The following is a 25,829-nucleotide window of genomic DNA, read 5'->3' as shown; positions in this document are numbered from 1 at the left end:
GGTAAGTATATCATGGTAAGAAAAATAAAAACTTGAACGATGAGTTAGAGGAGGATGAAATGGGGAGGAGAGGTGTTATTATTTCCTGAAGGTGGGATTTAATTTGTATGTATTGTGCAAAGCCTTATTTCCCCTTTTCCTCCCTCCCTAACTTCCTCTCGTTATTTTTCTTCTTTGTTCCCCCTGGAGAAATTCAGCTTTTCTTCTGCTACTCGTCCTGAGGACCAGTGACCCCTGTGCAAAAAAAAAAATAAATAAAAAACTGGTAAGAGAAAACTGAAAACTGAACAGCTCTGGAGAGATTTCATTGCACTTCCTGTTGTATCCCTGAGACCTATGGAGTGGATAATCTCTGATTGGATTTAGAAACTCAAAAAAAGCCTGCCAAGGGTTAAATCGCTTCTCCCAGTGAATACAAAACTAACAAAAACAGCTTTTTATACTTTTAAGGGTTTATTTTTAAAGCAGTGAATCTGACATTCACTGAAAAGTTCTCTGGAGGAGAATTGTCGAGGTCCTTGTGTTTCAATGTTAATAATTGATTTTTCACCATGTCAGAATCATTCCTTGGACCCTTTACATTTCTATTGGTTCCAATTCTTCAATGCTTTGGCAAACCAATGTTAAACAACTTCTTATAATAAAATGGGTGAAACTTTTGTGAAAGTTGGGTTTAAACATTCACAAATCAGTAAGGGTTTACCAATTCTTACCCTGATTTACACCTTACCAATAGGAATCCAGAACTGAAATATCAGATTTGCTGAAAAGGCAAAAATAAGGTATTTACATTTTTCAATTAAAAAAAAAGTTTTTGCATTTTTATTTTATCTTTGTGCATGTGTTTAACCCACACACCACTCTCTTATCCAGCCGTCTGTTTTTTAGTAAGACTTATACATCCTGCATGAAGATAAGAAAGGATCAGTCCAGATGTTCCAAATATTCGGTGAATCCTATAAATCGGAGAATCTTGTCTTTTCACAGGATATATTTAACTGGTAAATATCAGATTGCTCCTGGTAACATTACGGAATATTGATTCTCCTGATGTGATTTTATTATTTATTCTGCGGGTTTATCATTGTTTATTATGTGTTTTATGTTCATTGTCATATTGTATGCGGAACGCATTGTTTTGGTTTTATGAGTAGGAAGCTATTGTGCATTGTTTTTACGTGTGTGCATTATTCAGGGCAATTAAGTTTTATGGGGTTATGATTTGGGAAATCTATGGGGTCTCTTTGTTAATGTTTTCACCCAAAATTCACCAAACCTTTACCCAAAATTCACACTGAATTTCAATATAAAAATAAAATCAATAATGAAAGCTAATTCACAATTTTTTATTAAATCCAATTGGAAAAATGTGTAAATTTGGAGTAATAGCTGGGTCAATCTTGGGTGCAAAATGTATAAATATAAAAGATGCAAGATGGTATATTATTAATAGATAGAATATGACTGCTGCCGTATCAGCAAAATTGTTATATATTTTAAAAAATATAGAAATATAATACAATATCACTAAATGGGAAACTCTAGAATTTGCTCTTTAAAAATGCTAAAAACATTCTCATTTTTTATATTTTTTTTTGGTTGGGTGTAACTAGGGAGATCATTTATTATGGCATTATTATACCTGAAATTTATTTTATGTTTGTGTGTTTTTTTCAGTCTGTTATTTTTGTGTTTTATGTATTTTTTTCTCACGTTTTTTCCTATAAACTGCAAAATCATTTTGGAATAACAACAGGTCCAGGATTGTTAGCTTTGTTCACCTTCAGAAGCTCTTGAAAGCCATTGAAAGCCTGTTGTCCCTAATCCTTACTATTTTTGGTCTTTTTCAAGCTCCAATTTCAGTTAAAATAATAATAATCAGTGTTATTCCTGTCTTGAAAGTCATTGTTCAGGTTTTTTTCTGTTTGGAGTGACAATGCTCTTTCTTCCAGCTGCGCTCATGCGTTATCACCATCAGTGACATGGTGACTACAAGTGGACATTTTATTGCACAATACGTGGCCATGATCCACTGTTGTCACCATCAGGAAACTCACCCTAAGAACTGGATTGCATGTAGACATAAAGTGGTTGCATTGAGGCTGCAGGATATCAGCAGCTGAAAACATGGCAGATATTTATGATGTACGTGGCTAAAGAAAAGCCACAAAATCACTTAGCAAAGGGTTTACATCAACTTATCAATCAAGTTTATAAATCAGCAGCTTCAAGATGGAACAGCTCAGCCCCCTCTAATAACTCAAAGACATTTCCTACAATTGGGAAACTTTTGCCGAAATTTTCGGGTTTCTGCGAATATTTTCAGGGACCTGATTTTTCTCTCCACACTTACCACTGTCATGTCCTCATAAAACCAATTATTATGGAGATGCCAATACACAATCCAGACCCCTTCATGGCATTTAGAACTGTTGCAGATGCTTGCAATTTGTGTAATTATCTTTTTGTTTTTGATCTTTTTCTCTGTTTTGTATCTCCGTGATAGATTTGAATCCCTCCTATGAAATACTTAACAGATCAACATTTCATTGACACTCTTCAAGTCAGGTGACATTTAACATAACATATTTTTTTATTTTTGTTCCTTCTGGATTACATATTGAAAACTGATATGGAGAACGACAAATTTTTCATATTGTCATTTCTGTTACCAAAAACTTTAATTTACACTTTGAGCAAAACATCTGCTGAGGGAAGCCGGAACAAATGCTGAGGATTGCCGGTCTCTCCCACCAGATGCTGAAAACTGATAACGCCGGGACCTTCTATACTGTCATTTGAGATGGTGATGGGGAGAGAAACTCTGAAAACAACTTAAAGTTGTCAAAAGTCTTAAACACATTTGATAAATCCCTGCAATGCATGCTCATTCCTGCATCTCTTCTGCTCAAAAATATTCTCATTGGAGGCAAATTCAGGCCGTTCATTTACCAAGGGGACTGTAATCTTGCAAGGGGCAATACACGTAGCTTAGTGAAAGCTGTGCTTGTTAACTTTGCAAAAAATTCCCATTCACATGCAAAGGAATCTAACAAAAAAAAAACAACAGGATTTTGTTTTCCTTGCATTGATTGGCTGATTGAAGTCAAAAGAGTTTCATTTCATTTACTAAACTAAGTGAACAGTTGCTATTTCTTTAAATCAGCTTTATTAGTAAATCAGCACCATTGATTTGCAAGAAATCCAGTGAACTTGTTCTTCCCTGAAATTTTCAGCTCTACCCAGTTTTGGGCAACAAAAACACCTTCCTACCTAACAGAAAAAAAGGTGACCAGGAAGGCCCATTAGGCAATGTAGGGTAGGGTCTACCACAGCTACCTCGTGGTAGACCCTACATTGTAGCATCTACCCGCTGCAGATCCTTAGGAATGAATTGGAGTCACAGTGATCTGTATTGCTGTTCTTTAAGAATCAAGGCTGTGGGGTGACTCAGGGAACCATTGCCACAATCTTCACTTGGTCTACTTCTGAGTTGGGGATCCTTTGCCATCTTCAGTGGCCAGGCAGGAGTGCCTTAAATTGAAGAAAGTATTTAAATTTCAGCAGCCAGTGATATGCTGGGATACCTGGCTGTTAGGGGATGTTTATCTGGCTGGTGATCCCACGCTGTGCACCACCGCATTCTTACACATTGTTTATTCTCTCCAGCAATGTCACTTGCAGCAGCAAGGAGAACAAGGAAATAGCAGTATCCTCAGCTTCCCTTTAGCCGTGCAATCTGACATGTATCGTCTCAACATCCCCAGCACACACTAAGAGGCTGTGCATAGCTGGAGGGGATTTGAGGAGCACATTAGTCCCTTTCTGCTCCCAGTCACCAGTTCTTGATCTAGTGTAAGCTGGGCTCTCCTGCTGCCGGTGTGTTATTTGTTAGATTTACTGTTACTGACCCTGAGATTGTATACTGCCTGGAGCAACCTTGGCCCGTGACACTGACTTTGCTTTGTTTTCTCCTTGTATACCTTGTCTGGTGGACTGATTACCTGTGTATGACCTCTGCTCTGTTATCCAGAATCTTGGTATTGCTTTATCTGTGGGCTCCTGGTCCTTTCCTTTCTTCACCAGACACCATCCTTTGCACACAGAAGTCCTTGGGGAAACCCAATTGATGAGACAATGCAACTATCTCCCCGAGGCTGAGCCGGGGCTTTCTATAGGTGAAGAGTGCAGTGCTAGATTGGGGAACTGGCATCTGGCAAGCACTAGACCAGCACCCCCCACTGGCATTGTATTCTGAGCTGCACTTGTGTAGCTCCATGTACATTTCAGAAGAGACTTCAATCGAGCAGGTAGGTACATGTCATTGCAGAAGGGACATCGCCTGTCAATGACACGCACAAGCTGGGGGAGAGTCAATTGCTGTTGGTGTTACTAAAATGCAGTAGAGAGAAACCAGGCTTCCAGCCCTACCAGACTTCATTTAAACCCATCCCTTAAAGCCCTAGTAATACATCATGAAGCAATGGTTGATAAGTTGGCGTGAGTTCTAAAATAAAAGGTATATAACTATAAGGTGAGCTTTGTGCATGGCCTATGGTGGTGTATTTTATAGAGAAAAACATTAGTATAAGCGAGAAGCAGATCAGTGACCCTCATGGCTAAGCCATGACAAATGGCTTGATATATGGTAGTGATAGGCTGATATGTGCATCTCCGGGAAAATATGAGAACAGCACAAAATCCCATGTGGACTATTAATAATGTCTCATCGAGTTTCCCACTAAGATTCCCCAAGCTCCACACTAAACATCATGTTCCTTTCCAAAATAATTATCTGTTGTCATGACAAACTTTAGGGCCCACTCCAAAGTCAGAGCTATAGCATCAGCTGACAATCTCATAAAGGATTTGAAGTCCAGGTTAGAAGACTAATGACATACAATATACATACATTGGTCAATGTTTGGTGGTTAACTTGCCATCAAACCTGTAGAAGTTTGTTGGACATCCCATTCTAAAACCATGGCCATTAATATGTACTTGTCTTTCCATTCTCATGACCCTCATTATTGAGTTGGCTATCATCTCCTTATGATAATGAATATGGAGATGTCTCAGCCTAGTCGTTATTTTTGAGTGTTCCTTCTACCATGGTCTTTAGTATGGACTTACCCCCCTCCCATTGGTCAGTAATATAAAGCTCTCTCTCCCTTCCTATGGCCCCCAGTATTCACTTGGCCACCACCTTTCCTCTGTGTGGTCATAAAAAAATGAAGATTCCTTACCATGGTCAATTTCTGGTAGTTGTCCTTCTTTTCCTATAGCCTTTGTTATGAAGTTGACCCCCTCCTATGGGTCAGCAATATGGAGTTGTCCCTCCATACCCATGGCCCTCATTATTGAGTTGTTCACCACCTCTCCTCTTTGGTCCTTTTGTTTAGGGTTGTCCATCCTCTCCCATAGCATTTCATATGGAGTTGCCCACCCACTAGTCAATATTATGAATCTCCATGACCATTATTATGCAGTTGTCGTTAACATCGAACGACCATCAATATGGAGTTGTCTCTCCCCTCCAAACCCTTATTATGGAGTTGGCCCATTTTATTGTCAGAAATATAAAGTTGTTCCTCACTTCCACGGTGAATAATTTAAAGTTATCCTTTTACTACTACGGCCCTAAATATAGAGTCCTCCTCTCTCGTGAAATAATTAAGAGTTTTCCTTCTTCTCGAATGGTTCTTAAATTGCCTGATACCCCCATTGGTTAAAACTAGGTTGTCTGTCCACACCAATGGCTCTCAATATTGAGTTGGCCACCACCTCTCTTCCCCCAGGTCATTAATATATAGATGTCACACCACGGTCATATTTTGTGAGCTGCCCTTACTATGAAGTTGATCACTGCCCTCCATTATGGCCATTGATATGAAGTTTTCTTTCCCCTACCATGACCCTAAATATAGGGTTAACCCCCCCCCCCCCCTTCTCCTTTTGGCCATTAATATTGCCCTTTATGGTTATAATGCTACACTTTTGGAAAAACACAATTTTAAACAGCGTTGAAGGGAATTCATGCTATTTCAGCCAAATAAAATATGTGAAGTTAAGTACTGATGGTGCCAGGTCAGCCAGCTGGAGTTAATTGTATATGTAAAGATTATTTTCAGGAATATCAGCAAGATGATTTAGACAAGAGGGTGGAAGAATTCAATGGCTGGAGAGAAACTTTTTAATAGTTGATATTTGTATTTTATACCAAGAAGGTATGCAAGAACCATCAGGTTTTGCTATCTCAGAAATACCATGACCTCAGAAAATGATGATGACCTCAAAAAATATGATGACACACAGAAATCTGTGGAACTAATTTAAGGAACATAATGATTCTGAAATAGGACATCTTCTTATCATGGGAAAGCCATCATGAAATAAGATGCTCATTCAGATAACAATTAGAATTCCTTATGTGAGTGTCATCCATCTCCAACACTTTTGGATTAAAAAAAAAGTATTCTCAGAAGATGAATGTCATATAAAGAGAGATTTCTGGGTTTCTGCTGCATCTATTACATACTGTTAGGTTTCTGCATAGATAGGGGTTGCTTTGTTGTTACAGTTTTTCTTGTTCAAGGAATAGCACAGTTTCAGTGTTTTGCATTGATTCTTGCAACCTCAGACCGGACTTTTTTGTCACCAAATGCCTGTTAGCTTGGCATCAATGCTTGCACTGTGCATCCCGACCTTTGGCAAGCTTATATCTCCTGTGTGTCATCTCCAGTCATGACCAGTCTTGTGGCACAATTCAGACCCAAACATCTGTTCAGCCTCAAGACTCAGCTAGGTTTTCCTCTTGTTTAAATATCAACATTCTAGATTTTAGTTCTACTTTACTCTGCTTGTCATCTGTGTGCCCTCTCCACTCAGAACCATTCCTGTCCTACAAACCTCCCAACAACCATTTTGACTACAACCATTTCTTTATTATCAAAGAAATATATCAAAGCTCAGCCAGGTCCTGTATTTGTTTTATTATACATAGTCAGGTTTAGCTGTCACTATCTGAATATATGTGTGGTATCAATTCTTCCACCAATCTTTGGGACCTCTTGGGAGCCTTTATGTCAAATGTGTCCCTCAAGTCAGATCGTCTGCCACACATCTTTCAATTGTATTTGAGACCACAAAAAGCTCTTCAATCTCAAGACTCAGCTTTGGTGTTCTGTTGATTTAGTATCCACAGTCAGTTTTTACTGTTACTAGTTGACTGTATCCTTGGCATCAACTATTCTATCAGTCTTCTGAAACTCTTATGAGTCTACATCCCCTGTGTCTCTTCCACTCCAGATGAGTCTTCTCCTATTAGTTATTCAAAAGTATCATGAAACTTGGAATGGTTCAGTAGGCTTTTTCTATCACCAGCTGACTGTATGCTTGTCATCGACTCTTCCACCATCTCTTTAACCTCTTGCAAGCTTATATGTCCCATGTGTCATCTTCACTCAGGACCAGTCCACTCCCACAAACCTTTCAATAGTCATTGAGACTGCAAATATTTTAGCAATCCCAAGGCTCAATGTGGTCCTTCTATTGTTTTAATATTCACAGTCAGTTTTTGCTGTCACTTTTTGACTGTATGCTTGGCAACAACTATTCCACTGATCTTTTGAACCTCGGGTGAGTTTACATCTTCCCTACACTCAAGATCAGTCTTCTATTTGTTATTCACTGATAGCATGAGACTAGGAATGGTTCAGTAGGCTTTTTCTGTCACTAGCTGGCTATATGATTGGTATGAACTCTTCTGGAACTCTTGTATGCTTAAATGTCCCATGTGACATCTCCACTCAGGACCAACCTTCTCCCACAAACCTTTCAATGGTCATTGATACCGCCAACATCTCTTCAATCTCAAAACTCAACTTTTATTGTCATTAGCTGACTGTATGCTTGGCATCTACTCCTCCAATGATCTTATGGACCTCTGATGGGCTTACATGTCCTATGTGTCATCTCCAGTAAGGACTAATTCTCTCTCTGGAGCTCTTGTGAGTCTACATCTTCTGTGTGTCTCGTCTACTTATTGCCACACTTGACCGTTCTGATATTTATCTATAGCATGAGACTAGGTATAGTTCAATGGGCTTTTTTTTTGTGTCACCAGCTGGTTATATGCTTGGTATCAACTTTTCCACCAATCTTCTGGATATCTTGTGAGTCTACTACTTTTGTGCTTCCCCTCCAACTGGAATAATTTTTTCCTATCTGTTAATCGCATGAGACTAGGAATGGTTCAGTAGTCTTTTTTTGTCAGCAGCTAACTGTAGCTTTACATCAACATTTCCACCGATCTCATTGACCTTTTGTGAGCTTACTTGTCCTATGTGTCATTTCCACTAAGGACCAGTTCTCTCCCACAAACCTTCGAACATTTCCTGAGACCACAAACATCTCTTGAATCTCAATACTCAACCTAGTAAAAAACACAAGCCTTTTATTGTTTTAATATCAACAGTTGACTGTATGCTTGTATTTAACTCTTCCACTTATCTTCTGGACCTCTCATGAGTCTACGTGTCCCCTTCACTTGAGACTAGTCTTGGCCTATCAGATGTTTATCTTTATAGAATGAGACTAAACATAGTCCATAGACCATAGGCTTTTTCCAACACAAGGTGTGTTTAGCAACACCTCTCTTACCAGTCTTCTGGACCTTTTATGAATCTACATCTCCTGTGTGTCACCTCCATTTTAAAACCAGTCCATGCCCATTTGTTATTTATTTATTAACAAAATAAGACTAGACATAGTTCAGTAGGGTCTTTTAGTTACCAGCTAACATGCTTTGCATCAACCTTTTTCACCAATCCTCTGGACATTTTGTGAGTCTACATCTCCTGTGTGACCTTGCTACAAACCTCCATATAATTATTCAGACCTCAACATCTTTTCTGTCACAAGACATTCACGACCTTCTATGATTTTAATATCTACAGTCTAGAATGGGGCCTGGTTCTACTTTATAAGCTGCACAAAAGAAAGGCAACTTAGATAACAGTTGTTTAATTACACAAATTAACAGAACACGTAAATTATAATCTGTTTCTGAAATCCAATGAATATTTTTTCCAATCACCTTGAATGCCAGTACATTGTACATATTGTCCTTGTTGCATTAAGATATGATTTCACTTTACAGGAAAATGTAAAATCCTTTTTCAACGAATTGAGAATTTGCAGGAATCGTTAGGGTGATAGAATGAAATTTTATGCATGCAATTAAACATTTTAGAAAAAGGACAATGTAACTTCAATAAACCTGAAAACATCAAGGAGCATACTGCAACTACGCATTGATGAACAGACCATGTTCACGGAAATTGAGGCATTTGTAAAATTTGTTGAACTTTTTAAAAACTAGTTACAAACTCATCATGTGGCTTGAAGGGAATTTGCTTATAGACAAATGTTGAATGGTTTTTGGTTTCTAAAAAGTCATGTAATCAATGTCAACTGGTGATCTTTGTTGATGACCAAAGTCATGTCAGTGACGTCTACTATTATATTTCTCTCTAGGTGCAACTAATAAACGTTGGGATTTATAATTTAGGTTAATCTACTTAATGGTAATGTTTTACAATATTGTTGAAACCATCAAAACAGGCTGAACCTCATAGTCTTGAATGGGAACCTCATCCCTAACTTCTAGTAACAGAAGTACTCAAGGAGAAAATAATGGGGCAAACCATTGTGGAACCAATCATCTAACATTCACATGTATTTGCCCCATGCTTTGCTCCCTCTATCCACTGCCAAACTTATCTTGTCAGGACTAGCCATTGCAACCAATCACAGTTAAGCCTTCAGTGCTTTTGATTGGCTGATTTCAGATTTCATTCCAAAAATTACTTCACTGTTATTAATTTAAAAAATGCTGGGATTTTTTTTAAAGTAATTATAAGCCCTTTTATTTGCATTTATTCTGCACACATCATTTTTTCCTCTTGCTGGAACACACACAACACATTAGCCTTTTAGAACAAACACTAAACAATTGTTCAGTTTTTTTTCTTTGCAGAATGATATTATTAATTTCCCACAATGGTGTGTGACAGAGCCTAAGGGGGCAACGTCAATTTGGTTCTGGCCAAGGTGAGGCAAGAAGAGGAAAGTCAAAGGTTCATCCAAACAAAAAGGACTCCAACGTGTCCTTTACAGAAGACAATAGAAGACAAATTCTACAGAAGGTTTATTTCAAATGCAAATATTGGCAGGCGAAGATATGTGCTCCAATAAATGCTTCCAGAAGAGTAGCTGCATGAAAGGAAACATTTGGTGATGTCACTCTTATAACAGAGAATGAACATTCAATTTTGTTTTGATGGAATTAATGGAGTAACTCCAGGGGTCATGAAAGTCGCAATTTTCAACAGATCCCCTGGATTATTTGAGAACACAATACCTAACCTTAAAGTGAACCTATCATCAAAAAAATGTTAGAGGTCGAGTACTGGGTAAAAATATAACTTCCAGGTTTTTATCCCCTATTACTAGACAATTTTCACCTTACTACATGCTTGTGAAAAATATATTTTTTAGAATGGAAGCATTTTGGAAAAAAAGACAAATTTTCACCACTTTACTTACCAATTCTTATAAGCTAATTTTAAAATTTGCTGAGGAAGGGAAGACGGGCTCAGTGGGACCAATGGAAACATGGCACAAGTAAAAAAACATATTTATACATTATTATCATTATCATTAAACTTTTTCAACATATATACATCACAATAGGTTATATTTATTATTTATGTCAATCATTTACACTACTGCGTTACATTGTGTATTTGATATATTTTGTCTATTGTTTAGTACAATTACGGTTTTTCTATTAACCCTAAAACAGCCTAAGAGGCAAAATGCATTGGGACCTGAGACCCTTCAGTTAAAGCAGTAGTAAGAGAATCTTGTCTAGTAAGATTCCAACTCATATAACACTTGTGGTTAGTAATACAGCAATTTCTTTTTTTTTAATGATGCTTGTTATATTTTGAACTTAAGCCATCAGATTACTATGTTTATTTTCACCATAATGTATTTCTTCTATAAAAAGTTTATAGAATATAAAGTCTATAAAAGTCTATAAAACCCCTTCTTTCTGTTTTTTCAGATTTTGTTCTTTATTAATGAGGTGGCTATCTAGAATCTTATTAGGAAGTACCCTACCCTACTTTACCCATATCTACCCTGCACAAGTAAAACATAGAAAGAAGCAATCTTTCAGTAGATCAAATTTTAGAATTTGCTGCAGAAAAGGAAGGGATGACACATCGTGACCCCTGGGAATATAGCATATAAAATGCAAAATCAAAGGGATGGAGTTTTGTAAATCAAATTTAAAATGTGCTGCGGAAGTGGAAAGAGGACCTATCAAGACCCATAGGAACATATCACAAGTGCAAATTCAAAAGGATGCAGTTTTTCTTTAATTTCAAACTATAAAAAAGTATAGACAATAAAATATATTTTGTAAAAATGTCCACCAACTTTTCAAGTTAATTAAAAAACCCCTTTAAGTAAAACTGTAGTCAAACTTGTTGGGGGATGAATAAGGAGATTTAAAAGAGCGCTCAAAACCCATATGTTGGTGCTATAAAAATACTGTTTATTTTTATTATTATTATAATTATTATTATTATTAATAATAATAATAATAATAATAATAATAATAATAATATTTATAATATGTTAAGGGGCATGATCCAGGTGAGTCATGTGATTTTTCTTTGATTGTTTTACTGAATATGTTTTAAATTTGGTGGATTGAAAATAAATGCCCGACCTTTGCAATGTGAATAAAACTTGTTGCAAAGCAAAAATGTGCAATTTTTATTATATCCTTCCCATGTAGTTATTTTTCTATATATATTCATCCATGTATTTAGATATATTCAACATTTTATATATATTGTATATTGCATTTATCATATTATGGAAAAAACAAGCATGTGAATTGGGAAAGTCCCATCAAGAATTACTTTCATATGAAAAAAAACATCTAAATCTTAAAATATGTGACAGCTCAAAAACAAAAACATATGATAGTATTTATAGCTCCAAAAATCTAGAAGTCATTCGGGCAAAATCTCTGCAGGCTGACATGTTTATGACTTTTTTTTAGACGAAATAAGTCCAGTTTATCATAAAACTTCTCTTTCAATTCCACTGTCCCTTGTTTTCAGGATTTCCAATCCTCTCAAAGCCATTGTAAAAGCTGTAAATCCGATCACAGGAGCCAGGATTCTTCAAAAATGTGCCATTGATTTCTAGCCAAATTTTTGTTTATTGAGTTGTAGAAGGTCTGCATTTGACATTTTGTTTTAGTCCCGGTGATCGTTGTCCACTGTCCCTCAATTTCATAGAGGGGATTTCTCCTTACTGAGTGTTATTGATTGGTGCCGAGGTTGAGTTATTGTAGTTTTCTCTGTTATCTGAGCACTTTGGGGATTATAATTCTTCCAGTGGATACATACTTGCGAGCGTGTTTAGTGTGAGGCGTATCTAAATCCAAAAGCAGAACTGTAATATATTGCAGGTTACGACCCCTAGCAGGGACAGATTTATTTGTTTTTTTTGCTCCTAGGCCAACTACCTTTTGCAACCTCCATTCCCAACAGCACGAAACAAGACACGTGTACTGTTTCATATACACATATATAGATACATGCACACTGAGCATTTCTTGCCCCAGTAATGGGAGAAATAAACACAAGCAGAAACTTATCCGAAGAGGCGCAATTATTACTTTAATGACCTAACCAGAAACATGTCTTCTGATAGCTTCTTGTATAGGTTGCGGATCCAACTGTGAACATTGATGGTGGTGGGGAAATTAATGGCTAGAGAATTGGAGGAAATCTGGTTGGGGAGCTGGAAATGATACAAATGTACAGGGGGAAAGGAAGCGTAGAAGGTGCACCTGACCAGCACTGTAGACCTACAAGTAGCAGTAATCTAGACAGCTATGTGCAGTCCCTGGCAGCCATGACACCCTAAGGCTGTGTTTCTACACCTTTTTAACATGAGGTAACCCTTGAAATAACTTTCAGGTCTTAAAGGAATCCCTTCTATAATTATTATATCAACTGCTGACATTAGTGTGGTGTTCAGTAGGAAGAATGGCCATTGGGATCCCCCTAAATAATTCCTTTATCCACAGCTCACAGTACAAGTGTACAGTACTCAGTGGGAAGAATTCCTCTTGCAATGCTGACCAGTGGGAAGAATGTCACCCTTGCAGATAGCCAAAAAGATCCTCGGTGTCACTTTTACTGACCTGAGAGGCACAAACTGCTCATTGATCAATGAACTCCCAGCAACTTCCAGATAGGGGTGTCAAAATCTGGCCCCCAACATCCTTTTTTTGGCCCCCAAAGAAATCCTAAATATGAACTGCAGCTGACCCGCCACTGCAATGAAATAGTGCCGCTACAATTCCCGTCATCACTGGCGTCTATAGACCAGCGGGCTCTCTGCCTATGTGTGGCCCCGCATTGGACTGTTTTCATAGATGCAAGTAATGCCGGGAATTTTAGTAGCGGCGATATTTCAATGAAGAGGGAGTTCCAGCGGAGGGCCACTCATAAGATTTAGCTCGGCAGTGGCCACGTCTGGCATTTCCAGCACTCCGCCTCAGCTTTTCCTTGCTACTCCAAGGCATGGACTTGGTTGGATTTTCATAGAAGAATATTGATATTATTATTGTTAGCCTGTGCACAAAGCCTACCATTGGAATATAACCCAGAAGGCTACAAATAGAGAAAGAGGCAGAAGATTTTGTCTTAAATAAACTTTTAAAAAAATGTCTTAGGCCTCTTTCTCTAATATAAGCTTGTTCCAGATTGAATGTTAAAACCTCTCTGTTCCATATGAAAAGGTTTTATATCTAATGAGAAGGAAATATTTACCCAATTTTTTCAATAAATTTCAAAGTTGGCCCGCAACTTTGTCTAAGTTTTTATTTTGGCCCTCTGTGTATTTGAGTTTGACACCCCTGATCTAGAGGAACCTTGGGTGAGAAATGTTGCCCTAGGACATAATCCTAAATTGAATAGCAAGAAATGTGATCCTTACAATGTATTGCCTGCATAACGATTTTCCTTTTTCCCTTCAATTTACCTCTTTCAGGAAGGCTGCAATTCCTCCTGCACATGGGGGAAAACATGGTTGTCACGCAGACTGGGCTTGATGTGGTGATGGGATGACTATGGGGGATGAGATTAGTAGTCCACACAAGAAATATAGCATTTTTGGCAGAATTACTTCGTATTTGTATATTGCACTTACATAAAAATATAAAACTAACGCAGCCACCTCATCTAAGAACTGGTAAGTAGCAACATATATACATACATTTTTGTATTTTGGTTTCATTTATTGGGTGTATTCATCTTTTTTTTTTGCTGTACCTTCCCTCCCTGAGAATATTACGAAGCCCTTTGGACTGGTTTGTTAGCATGTGCTGCAAAACAATCTCTTTGACAAATACACTGGCCATAAACAGCATTCCTACTGGTGTACAGAGGATGTTAAGATTTACTGCCAAAGGAAATCTTCCAGAACTGTGTAAGAGCATCTTCAAACTCATTCTGAGAATTGGCCATGGGAGTCCGACCCAAAAAACATCATGGAAACCTCCTAAATTCGTACATAAACCTCAAATTATGATCATTCATCAAAACCATTCATTACGTCTTTTTGTTCCTGTGTTGACCTTGACTCCATCATAACTTAATATTTCAGCATACAGATGACATTTAATGATTTAGGTTTTCCTAGTGTGATATAACAAATTCAGGGTGAAAGCCAGTTAAAGCACCAGAAATGAGTTTAACTCAGCAGTCATTTGTAACACAGAAGCACAAGTTGTAGCCTGAGACTGAAGTCTTTCCTTTTTGCTCTATAAATCATGCCAAGTAAATTTTCTCTGCATGAAAGCTGTCGAATTCTTGCCGTATTACAGGGCAGGTGGTTTCTATTTGATGCTCAGTTTTGAGCCGTACCTGTTGCTGGTGGTTGCACAGTATTGCAGCCTAGATATCTACAATGCCCAAATAATAAAAGCTTAATCAGACTGCTGGACCCCCAACATAATCCTTGAATTCAGATCTGTTTGCTCTGTCTTTTTGAGATGAGGAACACATTATATTTATATATATAAAAAAACTGATAACACACAACCTCACCAGTTTGTCATTTTTCTTTCAATTTTCATTCAAAGCTTCATGGTGGGTAGAAAGTCCAAAGTCTCTATTCACACTGATAACCCTATAGTTGGTTACATCATCAGAAGTTACTCAGATTCTGCACCACCCCTGGCTAAACCCATTTGGCTTCTGCCTTTTTGTTCATGCCTTCATCCAAAGCTTCATGGTGGGTAGAAAGCAACTTAGGAAAAGTCTACCTTCTATATTGACACTGATAACCCTCAAGTTACCCAGATCCGGCACCACCCCCTGACCAAACCCTTTTGACTTGTTGTCCATGCCTTGAATTCAGTGGACTGCATTTGTACTTTGTCTATGCTTATCCTGATCATCGGGCCTGATTTATAAAAGCTCTCCAAGGCTCTAGAACAGGGGTGGCCAACACATGAATCACGATCTACAAAGGCAATGCAAGTAGATTGTGGAGCCCTGCCTTTCAAAATAAACTCTACCGCTCACAGGAGTTAATAAGTCCAAATACTGTTGTTGGTAGATCATTTTGACTTGGTCATTTTTAATGTTCTCCGCAAGCCAAAAAAGCGTGGGCACCCCTGCGGTAGAAGATACACTTTCATGGCAGAACCTGGGTGATCCAGCAATCCTGAAACATATTTCCTCAAAATCATTTTGCAGTTAGTTGACAAATGTTTTCAGTCCTAGATCAGATCATTTACAGGTTTGCTGGTTCTCACGTGATTTTATTTCCACCAACTTTTGAGAGTGTTCTATTACCCCTGCTGGAACCTGTACTCTGTATAGGTTTTATTTGTGCCTGATCTGACTTGCCAAATGCCCTCAATATCCTGCAGGACTACAGAATTCCTCCTAGCCTCATCCACTCTATTCCTCTACAGCACTTTTTTTTTAATAATTATTGTTCATGTGTCTTATTTGCATTCTGATGCACAAAATTATTCGTGCAAATTCCAAAATTATTGATCTTTAGTGGATCTTTTTTCAGATAACCTAGTCTGCTCTTCAGTCCTAGAGCCACATGAATAGGATTAGTGCATTCTTTAGCAATCCCATGCCCAAGACTTGGATCACACTCATTGCTTACACTCTGCATCCCTGACCTTAAACTCCGAGGTGTAAACAGATCTGTATGCATCCCATCAGTCTAAAGCAAGAGGATACTTCATGGTGCAAAGACAGAGTAAAGCATTTGGAAATCCGATCATCCTTACATCACGGAACTTCTAACATTCTCCCTTCCTTACTGTGAATGTTTACTGCCATAACCAAACCTACTCTGCATCCTTTTATGATACTATATTTTGCTGCAGCTTATTTGCTTTGGATGGAGGAACAAACAGTAGCTCCAAAATGTAATAGATACGAGTTGCCTGTGTTCTGGGTAATATAAAAATACTGTTTGGAATTATCCTGTTGAGAGAGTAGAATTATGTTGTAATCATATCAAATTCATAACATATACATAGTAAAAACAACATCAAATACATATATAAAACATACATATTAAAAACCAAACTTGGCAAAACTTTTCATTTTACATAAGGACAAGGTTAGGGAGACATAGAACTCCTATCAGGTTTCGATTGTGTGGTTTGTAAGGTGAAATCTTAAGGTTGTAGCCAGTGGCTACAATACAAAGTAAATGGATTAGGGATCTTGCTATGGGGTCCATTTGTTGGATCAGGGCCACTTAACCCTTGAAGGGGCTGATACCTTTCATAAATGGATACTGGGTAAGCTGATTACCCGGCATTGACCGGGTATTTATTTATTACAATCTTATATTATTTATAATATTAAATATCTTATATATAAATATATATTATTTAAAATAAAATAAAAAATATAATTATTTATATATTATATTATACAGGAAAAAGAGTCAAATAAAGCTAGTGTTGAATCAGGGTTTTTTTTTACAGGTTTTAAAAGTATAAGTACAATATACAATTAAATTAAAATACAATTAAATCAAATAACATAAATTATTAATGGCATATGTTCAAATGCTGTTTTAATAAGAACATTTTGCTCATGAAACATCCTTGGTACCTTTAAGACAATCTGAAATTTTGTTCCTGAGATGTAGATGCGCCTCTGGTCAGTTTCTATTAGTTCATTTTCAATAAAATATAGTTGTAGAAATTTTGGTTGATCTGGCAGTGGAAGTATCTGGCAGTGGAAGTAATGATCCCACTTTATGGTAAATATACCCTTACAACGTGAATGTGGATGGAAATTTTCTGTATTTTCTGATGTTATTAAGAAAATGCTTTTACTCTGAGGTATTTGCTGATGTGTAATTCCAAAGTTCTTGTGGTGGTGTTTCCAGTTGGCAGAGTTAGATTTTTCCTTTTTTGCAGCAAATACCAGGAGACTCAGATTTAAACTTCTTGGCTTGACAATAACTACAAACCATTTCCATTTTTACAATGGTAAAACTTGCATGCTGGGAGTAGTCTTTATGTGGATCATAGTGGAATCTTTCCAATGCTAAGCTAAAACGTTGTGCAGTCCGTGATCGTCTGGCTCTTTCTCTCATTTTGTGTACTCGAGTCTCACACTGTTGTACTATCCCTGAAGTTCTAGATGTAGTAGCTCTATCTCTTTTATCCTGTAGTTGGGCCTCATGCTGTTCAACTGTCTCTGAAGCTCTAAATGTAGTAGCTCTTTCCCTCATTTTATGTAGTCGGGTCTCACGCTGTTGTACTGTCTCTGAAGCTCTAGATCTAGTATCTCTTTCTCTCATTTCCTGTACTCGGGCCTCATGCTTTTGTACTGTTTCTGAAGCTCTAGATGTAGTAGCTCTATCTCTCTTATCCTGTATTTGGGTCTTATGCTGTTGTACTGTCTCTGAAGTTCTAGATGTAGTAGCTCTTTCTCTCATTTCCAGTACTTGGATGTCACACTGTTGTACTGTCTCTGAAGCCCTAGATCTAGTATCTCTTTCTCTCATTTCCTGTACTCGGGTGTCACACTGTGGTACTGTTTCTGAAGCTCTAGATGTAGTAGCTCTAACTCTCTTATCCTGTAGTCAGGCCTCAAGCTGTTGTAATGTCTCTGAAGCTCTAGATGTAGTAGCTCTTTCTCTTGTTTCCTGTAGTCGGGCCTCACGCTGTTGTACTATCCCTGAAGCTCTAGATGTAGTAGCTCTATCTCTGTTATCCTGTAGTTGGGCCTCATGCTGTTGTACTGTCTCTGAACTCTAGATGTAGTCTCCTTCTGGCACAGTGTGGCAACTCTTTTATTTCTGTCCTCGGGATTTTCTTGTGTATGGTGTTTTTTCATTTTTTTTGTCTTTGATTGCACTCGGCCAATTGCCTTACGTTTTCTGGAAGGCATTATTACAGGTCGGAAATTTGTAAAAGACTCCAAAAAAAAGTATGTAAGCAAAAGGCTCACTGTCACTGGCCATACATACACACATGCATACATACATACATGCAAATATACATCTGACGTATACCAAAGCGTTGAACAAAGATCAGCAATGCACTCACATGAGTCTGAGTCATATGTCTAGCAAGTTTGGTTTTAATGGTTCAGTGTGTTTCTTGAGTGATGGTGGAACAAAGCAAGTTTGGTTGAAATGTCTCCATGCGTTTCCTAGTGATCACCAAATATAGCATTGACATAGAACAGCGCTGCACAAATATCAGTGGTGCACTCACATAAGTCTGAGTCATATGTCTAGAAAGTTTGTTTTAATGTTTCAATTTTTCAAGTGATGGTGGAACATACCAAATGTACAGCGCTGTACAAAGATGACTGGTGCACTCTCACAAAGATGACTTTGGCTGAAATGTCTCCATGCGTTTTCGAGTGATAGTAGAACATACATACATACACACATACATACAAAAATCCAATTTTATATATATATATAAACACACACTATATATATATATATATATATAAATATATATATAAAAATAAATAAATATATATATATAAACAAATAAAAAAAAAAATATATATATATATATATATATACACAGAGAGAGAGACAGGAGAGAGGAGAGAGACCTGAAAAAGATATACCAACCTTCTGCAACGTGTGGGTTGATTTTGCTAACTATTCAGATTGAATAAAAAATGTTGGTTCTTTAGGATCTTTTTGGATCTTTATTTTTAAGACATGAAGTCATAGAGGATAGACACTCCTCACTCATCAAATGCAGAATCCAGATTTTTATTGTGACCAATGTCTCCATTAGGCCAGTTTACATTACTTTGTGGTTTTGTGATCTAGACACATTTTTTTCTATAAAAAAGGTTAAAACTGCTTTAAGGTTATTGTTTCTCATCACCTATTGTTATTTCCTATTGATTGTTATTTGTGAACTTGATGTAGGAGTAATAGCACAGCACATATTTTAAAAGTAAACTCCAGGTCTTTTTATCCAAACTTTCCCCTCCATAAGAAAAAGTTTAAACCTTTATATTTTATTTAGATTATAAAGCCATCAGTAGAAATGAAAGGATTTACAATATGTGGTGATAAATTTCCCAGTTCATTTTTTTGGAAAGTCTAGGAGCAAAGGAGGAGAAAGAATTAAATCTGAGAGCCATGACAGGGGAGTTTTATTCTCCCCTGTTTCTGTGAAAAACATGATATGGCTTCGTCACCACCCCACACCTGCAAGATTTTCTTTTCTCCCAGTGTGAATTGGAGGATTTAAGGAAAAGTAGTGCACAATGTGATTCCTATAGAGTGTTATCACCATATAATAGGAAGTGCCTGTAAAAAAGCATTTTGGCTGGAATTCTTTTAGCACATTTTAATAAATACAAAAAATAAATTTTTATATAGAATATTGTACTGATTGGATTTACATGTCTTTCAACTGAAGAAGCCATAAACATTTACCACCACATTAAGCTGTGCTATCAAGTACATTTCACGCTGTAAACCATGTGATATTCGGACAAATATGCCTATACATTTTAAGTTGTAAAAAATGCCTCATCTGTATTTTCACCACAAGGATTTGATTACTGTAGAATAAAGACCCGCATCTCAGAGTGAAATGCAGCTTAACTTTCACTGCCTGATTACAGAAGCTATAAATTTAGACACAGAAGTCCAGGGGGAAAAAAATGATCCAGTTTTCAGCTTTCTCTATCCCCACTTTTCACGCTGGTTGAGCATTAACACCGCCTATCATCACACCAGTCGGAAGATTTGTCACTGTAGACTTAATCACCCGCTTAGGACTCCCTAGCTTGCCGAATGGGACTCTTAACATACTGAATGATTGAAAAGAAAACAAATGAGGGAACTTAGGTTTCTCATCCTCTGAACCATTATCAGGAATTCTTCATAGGACAGAAACCTGGGGACAGATACTTGTGGCTGCTAGGTAATCATCTTTATTATGAATATGAGAAGAGTTGTTGCTACTCTCAGGGCAAATATAAAGTGGGGGATTGAATGCAAAGCATTAAAGCTCCTGGCACCTCTGCCATTTTGTCATTTGGGGCCCTGGAGAACGTGGGGAGCCTTCTTTGCTCCTTCATTGCTCTTCAGCCATCACAGTTGTACCGATTTATTTTGTATCTAAATTACTTTTTGTAAAAGCATTATTGATTCTAGTTAACCTTCCATGCCCTTTTTTCATGAAAACCATTCAGGAGTGAAGTTTAAGGTTTTTGCAAAGATTTGGAGATTTTATCAAAACTTTAAAGCAGGTCTTTCACTACAATTTTACCATTATATGAAAGGGTGACTATTCAATGTAAAAATGTAAAAAAAAAAATTAAAACTTTTTGGGAAGGACCCCTTGTCTTTCAGACTTTACTGCCATTTTGTAACACACACTACATATCCCTTGAGGCTGTGGGCTGCTTATTCTGCTCATGCCTGAGGTTAGGTAAGCGTGATAAGGAATGTTGCTAAAATGTAAAAAAAAAAATGCTCCAAGCATGCGCACATGCACATTTTCAGTAAGAAACATAACCTGATCTCACACCTGTACAGTGTAAGATTGGGTAAATTGAGCAGAATCCCGAAGAAGGTGGCCGCATCCACTGTCCCGTCCTTGCCAAAAGAAGGAAAAATGTGGAACATAGCAGGACCTACTGGACTCGGTTTGCAGAGGGATCAAAGGTATTTCTTTTGTTTGATAAAAATTTGACATTTTGGAAAAATGCTCTGAAATCAAGTAAACCTGCTCCAGTAAAATTTAAAAAAAGTGTATTTGCCAGGGGTCGAATATCAGGGATCCAGGAGATAGATACCAGTGACACAGGGGCCACTGCAGACACAGGGAACACAGGAGACACTGGAGGCACAGGTGGCACAGGAATATCCACAGACTGAGGGGAACACTGGAACAGCACAAGGGAACTGGCTGGGAATCAACAGACTGGGTAACAAGGGGTTAACACAGAAGCTGGACAGGGGAAGAACTGAATTAACCAAAAGGTGTACAGGAAATTCTCAGCAGAGCTAGGGGACTCAAAACTACATCAGGGATGTATAGGTGCGGGCAGGGGTGGGATTGCTGTCCCCTTACTTTTCTTACAAAGAATTCTCTGGTGATCTGCGGCTCTGGTTGGTTTGCCCCCCCAGTCTCCCGTATTGAATTGCAGGCTCAGGGAGGTGGTCGGATTGTCTCTATGAACATAACCACTCACCCATTCCAAGCTCCGACCTGGGCGAGTTCTGGTATCATGACGTCACTCTGGGGGAAGTTCCCTCCCCTTTGAGAAACATATCGGCAGGGGTGTAGTGGGGCAGGAACGTACCCTGCCCCCTCTTCTTTTTTTACGAATACACCCCTGTCTACCATTCATAACATTGTTCAAGGGTCATTTTTGTGGAAACCGATTATTTGCCAGTATGTATTTGGGAGGAAAGTGGAATACCTAGTAGAAACACATGGAGAAAATACAATATTCAGCACAAAAATGCACAAAATTCATCCATTACTGCTAACATTCAAAAAAGCAATCAAAATAAATACCAATAAATTACAATGTGAATAAATACATCCATGGTGTATTACATTAAAACAAATATTTAAAAGGAAACTAAAATTGAATCACATTGGTTAAACCTGTTTATCTTTATTTTTGTAAAATATTGTTGGCCACAAGTAGATGACACCAAGTCCCCATGTAAAGTGTATACAAATGTTATCTCAGGTGACACATTATGCACTTTACACAAGGACACTTTGCCATCTACTGATGTGATCTGAGCATAAAATTATTTTTTTTCCAAGTCAAAAAATCTTGGTTTATACTTGAGTATAAATAATATCATGAAAAAATATTTCTTTGTTCCAATGAATGAAACAAGGAGCTCCCTTGTCTTACTGCTGACAAGTCTTACTGCTTGTCACACTTGGATGAAGGGGGCTCTAGGGGGCGCTGCGGCTAGCACAGTAGTGGTGTGAGCCTTGAGAAGGGTCAAGGCACAGAATATAAGCAGTAGCCAGGTCTTCTCCAGGGCCTTTAGTGGTGAGGATGGTGCACTGCTGGTTACTGCTAGGTTGTGGTCCTTGGGCACACAAGGGTGGGCAGTGTCACACTTACCTCTTTTCCACTAAAGCGCAGACACCTCTCTCCTGCGCATGCGGGCAGTTCTGTTTCCAAGATTTATCAATTTTGTCCAATCAGCTGGCCAATCATAAAATAGCCTCTTGACCAGGCCCCGGCTGTTTAGCTAGCTCACACACTGCATTTAGTGTTCGTGCAACATGTCTTCATTGTACTGAGCCCCTAGTTCTTTGAGCTAGTTCCTGTTCACCTGATGCTTAATTTAGTGTTTCCTCTGTCCAGCTCCTGTGTTAACCCCTCGTTGTCCAGTCTGTTGGTTCCCAGTCTCCTGTGCCTCCTGTTGCTTCCAGTGTCTCCTGTGTCCCTTGTGTCCGCAGGGGGCCCCTGTGTCACTGTGATCTGTCTCCTGGATTCCTGGCTTTTGACCCCTGGCGTGTGACCTGACCTCTCTTGCTTGCTGCCTGCCTTGACTCCAGCTTTCCTTGACTATCCTTCTGCTTTGTGATTTGGAACCGTGCTTTTCCCACCTTGGTGTGCTCAAGGACCGGTAGTAATCAGTGGCACAACATCCTCACCATCAGAGGTTCTGGAAAAGACCTGGTTACTGCTTAGACTCTGCACCTTTGGCCCTTCTCAGGGCTCATGCCACCTCTGTGCATGCCGTAGCGCCCCCTAGTGGTCATGTATCTTTGTGTGTGTGTGACAGGCAGGATGATACACGGTACCAAATCACTATGCAAGAGAATTGTCAAGGAAGGCCAGGGTTGAGGCAGGCAGCAAGCAAGAAAGGTCAGGGACAAGCCAGGGGTCAAGAACCAGAAATATTTTAAAAAGACACAGGTGACAGGGGGCAACCACACACACAGGATACACTGGAAGTGACAAGAAGCACAGCTGACACAGGAGACAAAGGGATACTGAAAACAAAGAGGAACACTGAAACAACACAAGAGAACAGGAAGGGAATCAACAGACTGGGCAATACAGGGTTAACCAAGGACCTGGACAGGGAAGCACTGAATTATTCAACAGGTGTAGAGGAAATGCTCAGCAGAGCTAAGGGGCTCAGCACTAGTGCAGACACAATGTACGAACACTGTGTCTGTCCTAGCTAAATAGCCAGGGATGAATATGAGCCTTTTTTTCTGATTGGCCAGTCAGAGGGGTGAAATTGATTAAATCTGGAAAAGCAGGAGCGCCCAGGGTCAGAACTGCAGACATGTGTAGGAGAGAGGCGCCTGTGCTTTAGCAAGGTAGTGGTAAGTGTGACACTGCTAATGCAGACTAGAAGACACAATATCTGGCTACCAATGTGCACTTTCTTCTGTCAATATTAAAAACTTGAATATCATGTTTTGTGTTGACATGTTAGAGATGAAAGAGATCAGCTATACACAGTTCCAAAGAAAAGCCTACCAAAAGCAACCTGGCCACATTCTAGATATATGTAATTATAAAATTTATGAAAATCTCAGGTACTTCTTTAAACTGTCCATGTGCCAATAAAGTCCCTTTCTGTAAAGCTCAGAAGTCAAAGGACATACCCCTTTGTCTTCCAAAGTGGCCATGGGTAACTCACCTCCTGAGAGTCTACATGAAAGATATTAAGAGCACATCTTCCCTGAAGGTACATCCTCAGGCTGTCCTGGGCTCACAGAAGAATGCTGGAGTGAGTGTCAAGACTTGAGCAACATTCACTTCAGAATTTAGTTGTTCCCACTACCCTGGGGAAGTGAGGGTGGTAGGCTAAGTCTACAGAGATGGAGACATAATCCTGCCCTGTACAAAGCATTGGTCACACCACATCTGGAACATGCAGTCCAGGTTTGGGCACCAGTTCACAAAAAGGACATTGTGGGGTTGGAGAGAGTGCAGAGAAGGACAACTAAACTAATAAAAGGAATGGAGGAGCTCCGCTATGAGGAGAGATTAGCTGAACGAAAAGAAGTTTAAGCTCCGGATAAGGAAGGGATTCTTCACTGTAAGGTCTGTGAAAATGTGGAATCGGCTCCCTCAGGAAGAAGTTTCAGCAACTACTATAGATTGCTTTAAGAAAAAGCTGGATGATCTCTAGAAGCACAGAATATAACTGGGGATTAAAGGTTTTATAGTAAAGATAACAGAGACTGCTGATCCAGGGAACATCTGATTGTCTCATCGAATCAAGAAGGAATTTTTCCCCTGTTGAAGCAAATTGTACCCGGGGTTTTTTTGCCTTCCTCTGGAGCAACTATGTCTTATAGGGTTTTATATCTGGGATATGTTTATTTCTCTAGTGGTTGAACTTGATGGACTTTTTTTAACCTAACTGTAAATCCGAGGAGGTGAAGGGCATATTCCCTGAAGGTACTTCTTCCAAAGTGGTCAGGAGTCAATTTTCTCACTTCCTGTGAGTCCATGATGTCAAGGACACTCACCCTGAATGTACTTCCTCAAGCTGTTCTGGGCTCACAGAAGAATGCTGGAGGGAGCCATGGTCATGTGAATACCTAAGCAACACTCTATGCAGAATTTAGTATTTCCTACCACCCCAGGGAAGGGGGGGGGGGATAAGGTAAGAATACAAGGGCATAGATGAAGTTTGGCTTAGAACAACTTAGCAGGTGGAGGACGCATGCATGGATCCAGCGGATGTTAACGCCCTGAACTGGCTCCACACCGCGGACCAACAGTGAACCAGTCATTTGAAACTCTTTAAAAACAAGCAGTACAGCGGGAGCACAGAGGAGGAGAAGCCCAGAAGCCAACATGGGGTAAGCACCAGCATCCTTGGGGAGCAATGCAAGTGGCGGCAGCATGCAGAGCAAAAACAATAGTGGACTCATTCTCTCCCTCCCCTATAAATCAGAGGAGGAGAGAGCTGGATACGCCCATGGGGAGTTCCCCCTCAACTCCATCTCCAGCCGAGCAGCAGCAGGTATTAGATCCAGATAATCTCCTAGATTGATTTTAAATGATGTGGAAAACAGCTTTGGAAAACACTACAAAAAATCAATGAGCATTTTACCAAAGAGCTGAGAGAATTGGGGCACCGGATAGTGCATTTGGAGGGGATGACACTACTACTGTTTTGGAGGGACATGAAAAAGATCCAACCGCTCAATATTCATAACCATGGCT

Source organism: Pyxicephalus adspersus, chromosome Z (genome assembly GCF_032062135.1).
Source record: "Pyxicephalus adspersus chromosome Z, UCB_Pads_2.0, whole genome shotgun sequence".
NCBI lineage: Eukaryota > Metazoa > Chordata > Amphibia > Anura > Pyxicephalidae > Pyxicephalus > Pyxicephalus adspersus.
This window is presented reverse-complemented; position numbering follows the sequence as displayed.